Source organism: Melospiza melodia, chromosome 18, assembly GCF_035770615.1.
Source record: "Melospiza melodia melodia isolate bMelMel2 chromosome 18, bMelMel2.pri, whole genome shotgun sequence".
NCBI lineage: Eukaryota > Metazoa > Chordata > Aves > Passeriformes > Passerellidae > Melospiza > Melospiza melodia.
Genome location: NC_086211.1, coordinates 1,661,105 through 1,673,913, shown reverse-complemented (window position 1 = coordinate 1,673,913; position 12,809 = coordinate 1,661,105). Strand labels below are relative to the sequence as shown.

The following is a 12,809-nucleotide window of genomic DNA, read 5'->3' as shown; positions in this document are numbered from 1 at the left end:
CAGTCCCCCCCACACAATGACTGGCCAGCATTAAATAAAACCATTTAAACAAACCCCACACCATTTCAGAGCGATGGATCTCAGTGTCTGGGCTGCTCAGGGATGGAGGTGAAGATGGATTTTCCCTTCACCTGCTTTGATGAGAACAACTCCTTGGCCTGTTGTGGGTTCAGTGTTGCTGTGAAACACCACTGCCCCCAGAGAGGTTTGACTTTGCTTTGAGAGCGTTGGGATGAGGCTGCAGCCCCCAGAGAGGTTTGATTTTGCTTTGAGAGCGTTGGGGTGAGGCTGCAGCCCCCAGAGAGGTTTGATTTTGCTTTGGCAGTGTTGGGATGAGGCTGCAGCCCCCAGAGAGGTTTGGCTTTGTTTTGGCAGTGCTGGGATGAGGCTGCAGCCCCCAGAGAGGTTGGATTTTGCTTTGGCAGTGCTGGGATGAGGCTGCAGCCCTGGGATGCTCCAGCCCACACGCAGTTTACACAGCTGCACCATCCCCTGCCCCAGCTCCAGCAGGGCTCTTATCTCCATGCTGATGCAACAGCCAGAAATGGCAGGAAACCTGTGTCACTCATGGCTTTCATCTTCCTATAAAAGCTGGGATTTTGGGAGCTGTGACTCAGGGAGGAGTGCAGGATCCTCTTGGAAACCTGTGTCACTCATGGCTTTCATCTTCCTATAAAAGCTGGGAATTTGGGAGCTGTGACTCAGGGAGGAGTGCAGGATCCTCTTGGAAACCTGTGTCACTCATGGCTTTCATCTTCCTATAAAAGCTGGGATTTTGGGAGCTGTGACTCAGGATCCTCCTGGAGCAGCTGGGGTTTGTTTGGTGCTGCCCTGGCTGTGGGGTGGAGATGCTGGGCTCTGGGCAGTGCTGATCCTTCCCTGGAGAATTGTTTGCAAACCCCAATCTCACTTTCCTTTTTGTTGGGGGTATTTCCCAGCAGGTTGTGGCCTCCTATCCCTGGAAGTGTCCCAGGCCAGGTTGGAGCAGCCTGGGACAGTGGAAGGAGTCCCTGCCCATGGAAAGGGGCTGGAAATGAGCTTTGAGCTTCCCTCCAACCCAAACCATTCCATGGTTTTGACTGATCCATGGGAAAGATCCCATGATTTATGCTGACATTGTGCAGAGCATCCTGGATTTCTGCTGCTGCTCCAAACCCTGAGCTGAGCCCCAAAACACCTCAATCCAGGCAGGTGTTTGCAGCACGAGGTCTCACCTCTCCAGCTTTCCTCTTGGATTTTAATTCCATCTCTGCCAGGAGCTGCTTTCTCCACGTTCCTGAGTCACTTTTTCCACACCTGAAACTCCCTCTGGGGCCGGGTTAAGCTCTGCAGGAACCACGTGGGCTTGGTCTGGCCTTGGTGTCCACACGTGGAGCTGCTCAGGGACAGAAGGGACGCTTTGAATTTACACCCTGCTCCGGGCAGGAGAACTTGGAAACAGGGAGAAATCCCAGATCAGGCCAGTTTTGGAAAGGCTGAGGAAGTCTGGGAGAGAAATGCACCAGGAGAGCAGTTTGGGAATGTTTTGTCCCAAATTTTGGCCACTGTGGTGTGGCAGTGATGACTCATGGATGGATTCCCTGCACTTTGTGAGCAAACAGGCAGAAAGGGACAGGTATTCAGTAGAATCCTGGAATGGTTTGGGTTGGAAAGGACCTTCAAGCTCATTTTGGGCAGGGACACCTCTCACTGGACCAGCTTCTACATCAGTGTCACCCTCAGAGAAGCTGCCAGCTCCTCTGAAATGCCAAAATCCAGGAGCTGTAGAAAGCTCAGGATGCCTCAGTCAACAGAAATTTCAAAATTTCCTCTGGAAAACCAAATCAGATTGCATTGGTTGTTTGGATGGGGTTGGGAATGGCAGGAGTGGGGAGTGGGAGAGGCAGGGATCGTGTTTATGGCATCATTAATGTCATTTATTCCATAGGCAGCCCTTGAAAAGCAGCTGTAATCCCCACACAAGTCCCTGTGGGGCAAATCTGCCAGTTCTTCCCATCCAACACGGATCATCCCTGCAGCCAGAAACCTCAGAGGAAGCAGAGCCAAGGGAACAGGGTCAGGGGGGCACCCTGGAACCCTGGCACCCAAATCAGCTCCACCTCTGAGCTTCCAGGGCCAGAGGGATGGTGCTGGAAAGCCAACATTGCAGGGACAGTGGGGTCCTGAAGATGGAGAGAGATCATTTTCCTGGGGTTATGTGGAAAAAAAATGTGACCACAGATAAAAACTGGAGCTTCAGAATGTTGTGTTCCTTCCCAATTCCCCTTCTCCACCACCCAGGCAGGAAGGAAAGCAAAGCCCACCAAGCAAAGCCCTGGTGGGCAGTCTCAGGTGCTGGTGGCCGTCAGTGAGGGGTTCCTTGGTGCTGCAGAATCCCTGCTGGAGGGATTTCCTCTGGCCCCTGAAAGCCAGGAAAAGGAGATGTTTCCATGGAAATCTGCTCCTCAACCGTCCTGGCAGCCAAAGCTGAAAGGATTGGAGTCTTTTGCCCCCAGCTCCACGTTTCTGGTCAGTGTGAAGCCCCACCTGTGATCACCACAGGCAGGCTCAGGCAGGCTGCAGTGAATTAAGGCACCAGGGGGAGTTTGGAGGAACACATCCTCTTCCTTCTCGGAGTCAGGTTACAGCGACCTCGAACATCTGGACACCGTGTCCCAGGGCTCCCCGAGGCTCTGCTGCTTGCAAGGTTCATCTGCTTCCTTCAGCTCCTGGCCTTTCCCTCCCTCCTTGCCCCCTCTGCATCCAGGGCTGCTCTCAGCGTTCCTGGCCATCTCCTGGTGCCCTGGGTGAAACAGCCCATGGGGTTTGAGTGGTGGCTTTCCATGGGCAAGCACAGAGCCACAGCTCCATTTGCTGTGCTTGTGCAGAACTCACTCCTGTTCTTCCAAAAGCCTGAATTCCCTCTAAGCTACTGGTTCAGTAACTGGGGGTTAATTCCACACCCTTTGGCGCCCAAAGCCATGGGGTGGCTGTGCTTTACTGAATTCCCTCTTAGCTCCTTGTTCCAGGCATCCTGAAAGACTGAATTTAGGGGAAAAAATGCATTCCTTAATATTCCCTAGGTCCTAGGAAGGCATTTGGTGATGTGATGCTGCTTTGCTTTGGGATTCCTGTGCCTGATCTCCAAGTTGTCCTGACAGGGTTTCATTGAAATAGGGGTGTCAAGGTGGGTCCTGCTGCCTCCAGGAGCCGCTGGGGTTTTTTGGGAATCCAGGGAAGGGAGGTGCCAAAGCCACGGGGTGGCTGTGGTGGCTGGATTCATGGTGGTCCATGCTGAGAAGATGATGTTGAACTCCAGCATCTCCTGGAAGTGACCCCATCCTCCCCCTGGGAGCAGCACATCCCCATCCCACCCCAGCCCTTGTGCTGTTGTGCAGAGCTCAACGCCCAGAAGGAAAATGCAGCTCCAGCTTTTCATTTCTGTGCCTCTCAGGCCCAGACCTCAAGGTTTTAAAGACTTTCATATGTGCCTGAGTCGATGTGCTCCGAGTATTCCCATTGAAGTGAACTAAGTGGATAAGACTTTGCAGGATTAAAGCCAAATGAGTCCTCACCCACCATGCTGGGAAGTCTTGTTGAAGTGGGTCATTGGAAGGAAAGGAGGAGGAGGCTCTTCCCAACTTGCCCCTTTCATTTTGTGCTTTTATTTATTTAAAGGATTTTTTTATTTTTTTTTATTCTTAGGCAGCTTTGGGGGGAGAAAAGAAAATAAAAAGCCCCAGGCTGTGGTGTAACCACCACAGGCAGATGTTGTCATGGCTACTAAACAAGAAGCCTGATTTATAAAATGAGGAAAAACAGATGAACGTGAAATAAAAGAGAAAAAAAAAGAGAGGGGCGATCTTAAAATATTAACTCTGATGTAGAGAAAAATATAAACAGACAGGCTTAGGAAATTCCATAAGGAATATGACTTGTTTAATATTAATCATAAAGGAAAAGATTATGAGGGCTCCAGAGGGTGCCAAATGAAATACTCCACACTCAGCCACTGCTGTGATAAGAGTCCTTGTGTGGCTTCCAGGGCTGCCCGTGGCCACACTGTGCTGGAGATGTCCTGGCTGGAGCTTGCTCAGGGATGTTCTTGTGGTTCTGCTGCTTCTCCTGGTGCTTCTCCTCCCTCACAGCAGTTTCTGAGTGCAAACCTCCAGTGTGTGCCAGCCAAGAACCTGTACTTTTATTGTAAATTGTACTTCTATTGCAAATGTGGGCAAGCTGGGAGCAGTGATTGTGTGTGGGGGCGTGGAGGGGTTCCTGTGATGGGGTTATGTGTCCCAAACCAGGGGTTCACCATGTCCCAAAGCTCAGGTGCCTGCAGATGAGTGGCTGGTGGGGCTCAGGTGGCTCTGCTGCCATCTCTGTGTCACTCTGCTGCCCTTCCTGTCCCTCTCCTGCCATCCTGAGCTGGCAGAGCCCGTGGTGATCCTGCACTGGAGAAGTGCCAGTGTCACAATTCCCTCATCAACACTCCCTGGCCATTCCCTGTCCAGAACAAGGCTGAAACCAGGAGGGTCTTCAGGACCCATCTCTGTGTCACTCTGCTGCTCCTCTTGTCCCTCTCCTGCCATCCTGATCTGGCAGAGCCCGTGGTGAACCTGCACTGGAGAAGTGCCAGTGTCACAATTCTCCTATCAACGCTCCCAAACCATTCCCATATCCAGGACAGGAAGGTCTTCAGGACCAGGAGACACCTTGGGCAGGTTCCAGAGGCTCTCACTGCCCCCATGCCAGTCCCCTTTGTGTTCCCTGGTGGCAGTGCCCGATGTCACCAGCTCCTCCAGCGCAGTGACAGCGGCGCTGCCACCACAAGACGCCGGAAAGGAGCAGCAGTGACCAGAGCTGGGAGGGCTGGGGACACCTCCCTGGGCTGCCCTGGTGAATCCTGCCCAGAGCTGTCATTCGCTGCTCCTTTCCCTTCCCTCGGTGCTGTCTCACTGCTCACAGCTCTGCCATTTCCAGGCCCAAGTGGGACAGGAATGCCTTGTGGCACAGCCTGTGCTCCAGCAGGGAATTCTGCAGCTCTGGCATTGCTGCTCCCAGCCCATGCTGCTCCCAGCCCTGCCTTTGGCAGGGATTTGGGCTCCCAAACAGTTTGGTTTGCAGAAACCTTCCTCACTGTCAGGAGGAATTAATCTCCAAAGCCAGACAGAAACTCTCCATACCAAGTCCATGGCCTGAAGGTCCAGGATGGAGATGCCCACCCAACAGGACCTTCCAGGGCTGCTGAGCAGGTTCCCCCTGCAGAATCCATCCAGGACACCTGGGCAGATCCACTCTCACCTCTCCAGGTGCCTCTGCCTGCTCCTGATCCATGTCCCGACCTGGCACTGGCCGTGCACACATTGCCAAAGCTCTGAGCACCGTGGGGATGGTGCAGGAAAACTGGGACAGACAAGATTTCTGCATCTTTCCCCAGCTCCCTGCATCTTTTCCTGGCTCCCCTCATTTTTCCCAGCTCCCTGCATTTTTTCCCCTCAGTTCTTTACATCTTTTCCCAGCTCCTTGCATTTTCCCCCCAGAGTTTTCTGCCTCTTTTCCCAGCTCAGCAGCCTGGGAGCATTCAGATCCTTGCTCCTTCTTATCAATCCCTTCCCAGTGCTCCTCCAGCAGCACCAGGCAGTGCCTGGCACTGGTGTCTCACTCCCATCTCTGTCCCAGTGTCACTCTGCCACCTGGCTCCTTCTCCCCGCTGCTGGATGAGGCTGCTGGACTCACAGGATGAGGCAATGATGCATTTTTGCTCTTCCCCTGTGTTGACAAACCCAGTTTGTGGGTGAATAATGAGCAACCCTTGAAAGCGAGCCCCGTGGCTGATGGGGATGGATGCCCTTGGGGTTTGTGGGATGAGTCACTGTGGGGAGCAGGAACTTCCTCACAGACAGGCAGCTGCATTTCATCCTCTGCTGCAGATTCCTTGGGGCTGGAAAGCCTCAAGCCCGGGATTCCAGGGGAGCAGCTCTCCCTGAGAGCAGCCCAGCAGCCCCTGGGTGTTTGCAGGGCAGCGTTCCCCCTGTGGTGAGGGGGAATATCCAGCCTGGGATATTCTCATTCCTCTTCCAAGGGTTCCTCTCATATGTAAGCCATCAGTGCAGCAGCCTGAGCGGGGATCTTGCAGCTGTGACCTTGCAAGTGGGTGGCATTTTCTGCTTCCTCCTCAGCATCCTCAGGGATACACAGCTCATGTGATCCCATCTGCCACGGGCCAAATCCAGGCTGGGAAAAGCAGGATGAGGCCTCCAGGAAATACCCACTGCCCTCATCTCCTCGGGGCTGGGGTCTTCAGAGCCCCCACGAGCAGCCAGGCTAGCCCTGAAATCCTCCTTTGCCATTAGTGCAGGGATAAATGGCTCCAGGTTTGTTAAATCCCATCCCTTTGCAGCACCTTGTCTTCCTCTGCAGAGCTAAAAGCAGAATTTGGGCTTTTTTTGCCTTCTCTAGGGCTGAACAGACTCCATCAATCCCTATATTGGAGGTTTCTTTCAGTTCCCTACAAGTAAATAAATCCAGATAGATAAAATAAAATAAAAGCCAGCCCAGCAGGGCTGGAGCAATGAGCATCCCCATCTCTCAAGATCCTCCCTGCCTCCATCCCAGCATCGTTTTGTCCCACATGGAGCCAACTGCTCAGGGGAGGAAAGAGCTGAAAAACCTATTTTTTAAAGAATTATTTCATCATTTACACCTCGCTCCCATTGTAATTGGAATTATGAGTAAGGCTGAAAAGAAACTGCTGCAGATGGCAGCATAAAAATGTGTTTTTTAACACATTTTGTGTTTTCTTAAGCATCTCTGGTTTTGCCCAGGGTACATTTCATTTGCTATTTATTTAGTCCCCACCTCTGACAGCTCAGGGATTGCTATGCTGCCATCTGGAATGGAAGGAAAATGGGAAAATGCTTATTTTCTCTGCTTTTTCTTCTTTTGACCTCAGAAAATTTTAACAAAATTTAATAAAATTTAAATGTGTCAGTGAGCTGCGTGGTTACAACCGGGAGCTGGGCTTAGAATCCCAGAATCCTGGAGTGGTTTGGGCTGGAAGGGACCTCAGTGATCATTCCCAGCCCTGCCATGGGTGGGACATCTCCCCTGTCCCAGGGTGCTCCAAGCCCTGTCCAGCCTGGCCTCGGGCACTGCCAGGGATGGAGCAGCCACAGCAGCTCTGGGAAAGCTGTGGCAGATCCTCACCAAGGACCTCAGTGATCCTTGTGGGTGCCTCCCAAACTCAGGATATTCCTTGATTCCATATTTTTCCCAGTGTGAAGCCATTTCCAGCAGAGCTGAGGGGAGGATTTGGGGCAGAGCCTTGCTGCAGAGGCACCGATGGAGATGCCAAGGCCCAGTGGCTGCTCTGCCCTTCCTTCACATTTCTCCTCTTTTTTTTAGCATTTCCATAAAATTTTTACATCCAGTCCTTCACTTTTTTTTTTTTATCCTCCAGGCTTTTGCAGCCTGCCTTTATTAAAATCAAATGCTGCCCAGCCCCAAACGCAGCACGGGGCTGGGTTTTCCTGGGGTGTTTTCAGCCACAACTGTTTCCCATTTCTGCTGGGCTCTCAGGAGCCCACGGGCTCAGGGACCAGGGATCAGCTCCGTGTGTTCCCCCCCAAAATGTGCTCTTGGTTTGCTGGAAAAATCCAGGTCATCCCAGAGCTGGGAACTCCCCCAGCCTTGGCTTCCAGTGACACCGAGTAGCCAACCCAAGTTAAATATTTCACTGCAGATGTTGCTGAGAGCTTAAAGTTACCCAAAATTATGGATTCAACGAGGCAAGGAAAGGAGCTGCAGAAAGATCCAAATCAGGGAAGCCACCAGTGCTTTCGAGGCTGGTGTCAGGCTGATCAGATGTGACATCCTTGACTTTCTCCTTGCGTTTTCCCCGGGCCTGCGGATGTGGTCACGTCCTTTCCTTTTAGCCTGAGAAGGCAGAGATGGGTTTGAATCCGTGCTGGGCTTGAATCTGGGGAGCAGAGTCCCAGTCCAGCTGTTGCAGATGTCTCCATTTGTGAATTGGTGAAACCAAAACCTTGGATTTGAATTCTTTTGGAAGGGGATTGTGACACAGATCCCTTTTCCCTGTGCCAGGGCTGTCTGACGTTGGCCATGCTCAGCATTCCCATCAATATTTATTTCCAAGAACATTGTTTTCCCCATACTCTGTCTTTAATACCAATTTCATCCAAATTTTACCAAGACCTGGACTAGAGAAGATGTTCACTGTCAGAATAGATTTTTTCTGATGTGTTCTCCTTCTCTCCTTCCCAAAAAATTGGGTTTGCTCTGACTTTGGCAATTGTTAAATAGCTCTAAATATTGCAGAAAAAAGTGATTTTCAAAGGAGCCTGCAGTGCCTGGATGGTGAAAGGGAATAGAAGCATTTTTGCCAGAAGTGTTTTAGCATTCCTTCAATCAAGGAATATAAACAGTTCCATGTGACTTTGGGCTGATCCAGGATTTGAGAGCAGGGTTTAATTCACATCATTTCTCACAGAGGGAATTTTGAACCCACATATCTCCTAAAAATGTCCTAATTAGTAGGGAGGAGGATATTCTGGGAAAGGCTTTCACTTTCTACTCTTGGTGGTGTTCCACTTTATTACTGATCACTCAATAACCATCCAGCATTAATTACAGGGGAGTTCTGTGTAACTGAGTTATTGATTGGTGCCTATTGACAGCCCATTGCAGGCTGTAATTAAACCTCAAACCAGCATTATTCCTACAGGCCTGGAAAATGCTTTTCCTGAATCCTTCTTTTCCTGTGTGTTGGTATTAGGGGATAATCCTGGCTCTGAGGCACAAATGGCAAATGAAAACGGTGTTTGTGGTTCCACCAAGTGCAGAGCTGCTCCTTGATCCTGCTGCAGCTGGTGGGAAAGGAGCTGAGGGCTGGTCCCACCCTCCAAAACCCGCATGCCTGGAGCCTTTTGGGAAGGACAAGGTGCTGGGAATGCCTGGGGTGGGATTGTGGCATTCCTCATCCTGGCCGCTGTCTAGAGCTAAGGAGCCCTCATTTCATGGCTGGAGTGAGTGACACTCAGCTTTGTGTTTGGGTTTGCACATGGCTGGAAATCAGGGAGGAATTCCTTTATGGAAAGGGCTGTCCAGGGTGGAACCCCCATGCCTGGAGGGATTCCATGTGGATGTGGCACTTGGGGACACTTGGGATCAGTGATGGCCTTGGCTGTGGTGGGGGAACAGTTATACTCAATGATCCAAGAATCAGTGATTCCATGATTCCAACCTCAGTGATTCTATTATTCCAACCTCAATAATTCTGTGATCCCCATCTCAATGATTCCATTATTTCAACCTCAGTAATTCCATTATTCCAACCTCAATAATTCCATGATTGCAACCTCAGTGATTCCATGATTCCAATCTCAATAATTCCGTGATTTCAATCTCAATGATTCCATTATACCAACCTCAATGATTCGGTGATTCCAATCTCAGTTATTCCGTGATACCAACCTCAATGATTCCATGATTCCAATCTCAGTGATTCCATTATTCCAGCCTCAATAATTCTGTGATTCCAATTTCAATGATTCCATGATACCAACCTGAATGATTCCATGATTGCAATCTCAGTGATTCCATGATTCTAACATCAGTGATTCCATGATTCAACCTTAATAATTCCATTATTCCAACCTTAATAATTCCATTATTCCAACCTCAATAATCCCATGATTCCAACCTCAATAATCCATTATTCCAATCTCAATGACTCCATGATTCCAACCTCAGTGATTCCATGATTCAATCTCAGTGATTCCATGATTCCAACCTCAATAATTCCATGATTCCAAAGAACACGCACCCCAGGGGGGTTACAGGGACAATCCCCCAGCCCCTCTTGCCATCCATGTGGTTTCCCACAGGGTTGGTCTTTGCCATGGATGTGCCCTGGCTGTTCCCGAGGTGCTGGATCCCTAAGCTCCTTAAAAAACATCCATGGACACTTTTCCAGGTGCAGTCTGTGCCTCCCTACATGGGAATGTTTTTGTCTGTGCCTATGATAAATTTTTGGGGAAAACTACAAATATGAGTATTTTTCTAGGGGTAGTTTAAGAAATACACTCCAGTGCAGACAGAGACTCTACTTTGACTTTTAGACTCTACTTTGGGGCAGCAGGAAGGACTGGCTGGTTCTTGAAGTTTCCTTTTCCCTTTAAATAATTTATAATCCTTCCACACATCCCAGTTTTGGCTTTTCTGTGCCAATGGCTCCATATCAGGGAGCCCCAGTGAGGTGATCCTGTCCCCACCATGTGGACATGCTTCAGGTAGCCCTCACCTGTGTTTAAGAGTTTCCAGGTTGTGTTTGTCTCTCCTGGATAAATATCCAGGCTGTGCCATGGAATTTGAGCTTCCTCTGCCTACTGGATGTTTGTAACAATGTGGGATTAAAAAAAAAAGAAAAAACCAAACCCCAGCCAAACAAAGAAGCCCAACCTGTAAAAAGTTACAGCTGGAGGTGCCCATTTTCTGACAGAGGGGTTTGGTAACGGGGCAGGGGACAGAAATGGGAGCAATAATTGGTTTTGGGCCTAGAACCAGGAAAACTACTTTTCCAAATTAATCCAGCGAGAGCCATGAATCCACTGTATTTCATATCACACTTCATAAAACTCCAGTCATAATCCATAAAAGTGACATTATTAGATTAAAACCCTCAGTTCCTCCTAGAAGGAGCTCGCTCATTAGACATGCTGTAGTTTTATAACCTCAAAGTTCCTCCCCAATTACCATGATTAATACTGGGCTTTAATAAAAAATTTCTCCCAATCACCACAGGGGTTGATCCCATCTGGTTGGTGTAATTGGGAGTTTCAATATTGTCCAGCAAGGGGAGGACGCTCCAGGAGCACAAATCAAGGCTGAGGATGGATGAGGATGGAGGTCTGGAGATCCAGCTGGGTTTGGTGGTGGTTTTGGAGCATGGAAAAGTCCTGGTGATGTGAGCCAGAGGCTGGGATTGCTGGGGGAAGTGTGGATGAATTCTCCCTCTGATGAAGGATCAGGGGAGCTCCCTGTGCTCTTCCAGCGGGGATCTGAAAGAGGAATCTATCCTAAAGTGACCATCCCAGCTGGACCCAGCACAGTTCTGCTCTGAGGGAGCAGCAGAGGAAAGGCAGGATTTGGGGAATCCATCCTAAAGTGAACATCCCAGCTGGAGCCAGCACGATTCTGCTCTGAGGGAGCAGCACATGGGAGCTCCAGAGGAAAGGCAGGATTTGGGGAGAAACACGTGCTGCCTGCTGGGGTTTGGACGGCAGTGGATCCCTAAATCCTGGGAGGTGCTGCTCCTGTGGGATCCTGGGGGACACCAGGGTTCAGCTTCACCTTTGGTGCCATGGACACGTCCATCCCTCTGCTCTGGTGACTGTCACCTGGAGCACTGCCACCAGCATGAGGACGTGGAGCTGCTGCAGCACATCCAGAGGAGGACACAGAGCTGGAGCCAGGCTGGCAGAGCTGGGGGTGCTCACCTGGAGAGGAGAAGCTCCAGGGAGGGCCCAGAGCCCTTCCAGCGGCACCAGGAGAGCTGCGGAGGGACTGGGGACAAGGGATGGAGGGACAGGACACAGGGAATGGCTTCACATTCCAGAGATCAGGGCTAGTGGGATGTTGGGAAAGAATTGTTCCCTGTGAGGGTGGCACAGATTCCCAGAGCAGCTGTGGCTGCCCCTGGATCCCTGGCAGTGCCCAAGGCCAGGCTGGATGGGGCTTGGAGCACCCCGGGACAGTGGAAGGTGTTGGGGATGGAACTGGAGGAGTTTAAGGTCCCTTCCCACCCAAACCACTCCATTATGATGATGATGATGAAATAACATAAAACTCACTCTGAATGGCCATGAAGACACTTGCTGGGACACCACCCCTCAGCACATTTGACAAATCCCAATTTTCGGCTTTGCAGCAGGAATTCCTTTAAGGTTTATCCTTGCAGATCCAAGGGGTCCATGGTTCCATCAGCCCTGGGTGAGCAGGAGCTGGTGTGAGCTCCGAGCCTCAGCCAGAAGCACTGAAATTAAAAATGTGTCGGCTCCGCAGTTCCACCCCAGCCCAGAGAACGCCAAACTCGTGTTATTTTTGAATCCCCTGATTTTTCAGGGCTGCTGGAAATAAGAGCTGCTGCTCCTGACTTCCAAGCAATAAAGGGAGGTGAATCACTGCTGAAAAAAAACCCCTTCCATGGACCACCCAGGGGCTCCTGCAGAGCTGGGAACCAGAGGTGGCAAAGCACAGAGGGATTTTCTTAACACGACTGCAACTGCACGAGGCAAAATCACCTCGGAACAGGAGCAGTGTGAGAGGTGTGATAATGGAGCTAGGCTGATTAATATGCATCGAGCTAAATCACATTCAGGTCACCGAGCAAGCCCCAAACCTCAGCTGTAACATGTTCCCTTCCAGGACCCAACATGTGTCTGGAATTCAGATAGAAATCGCTTTTATTTCCCCCTCATAATTATCCAAGTCAGCATAAATTATTATTTTTTTAACTAAATAATAGTTAGGGTTTTTGTTCCTAGCTGTGATTGTTCAGAGCTCGCCTTTTTTTAACAATCTGTGACTTTCTGAAGAGTCCTGCTGGGGTTTTAAAACTTGTAACTTGCAAATCACCATGTCAGAAACCATGGTGCCAATCATATAAAATATGAAATCACACATTCTTAGCATTTATTTGTTGTCATTTTTAATGAGAAAACATGGATTTTTTCAACAGAACAGTGGCTGAAAGTCCTCAGGCTGAAACTGTCCCTGAGTTCTTGATGTTCATACTGTGGAGTGGTATTTTG

General features: G+C 50.1%; 1 protein-coding gene across 1 annotated transcript in view; it reads left to right on the top strand.

Moving 5' to 3' along the window:
- LOC134426518 (lipase maturation factor 1-like) overlaps positions 1 to 12,809 on the top strand; it is a 115,525-nt gene that overhangs the window by 82,192 nt on the left and 20,524 nt on the right. The gene's annotated exons all lie outside the window — the stretch shown is intronic.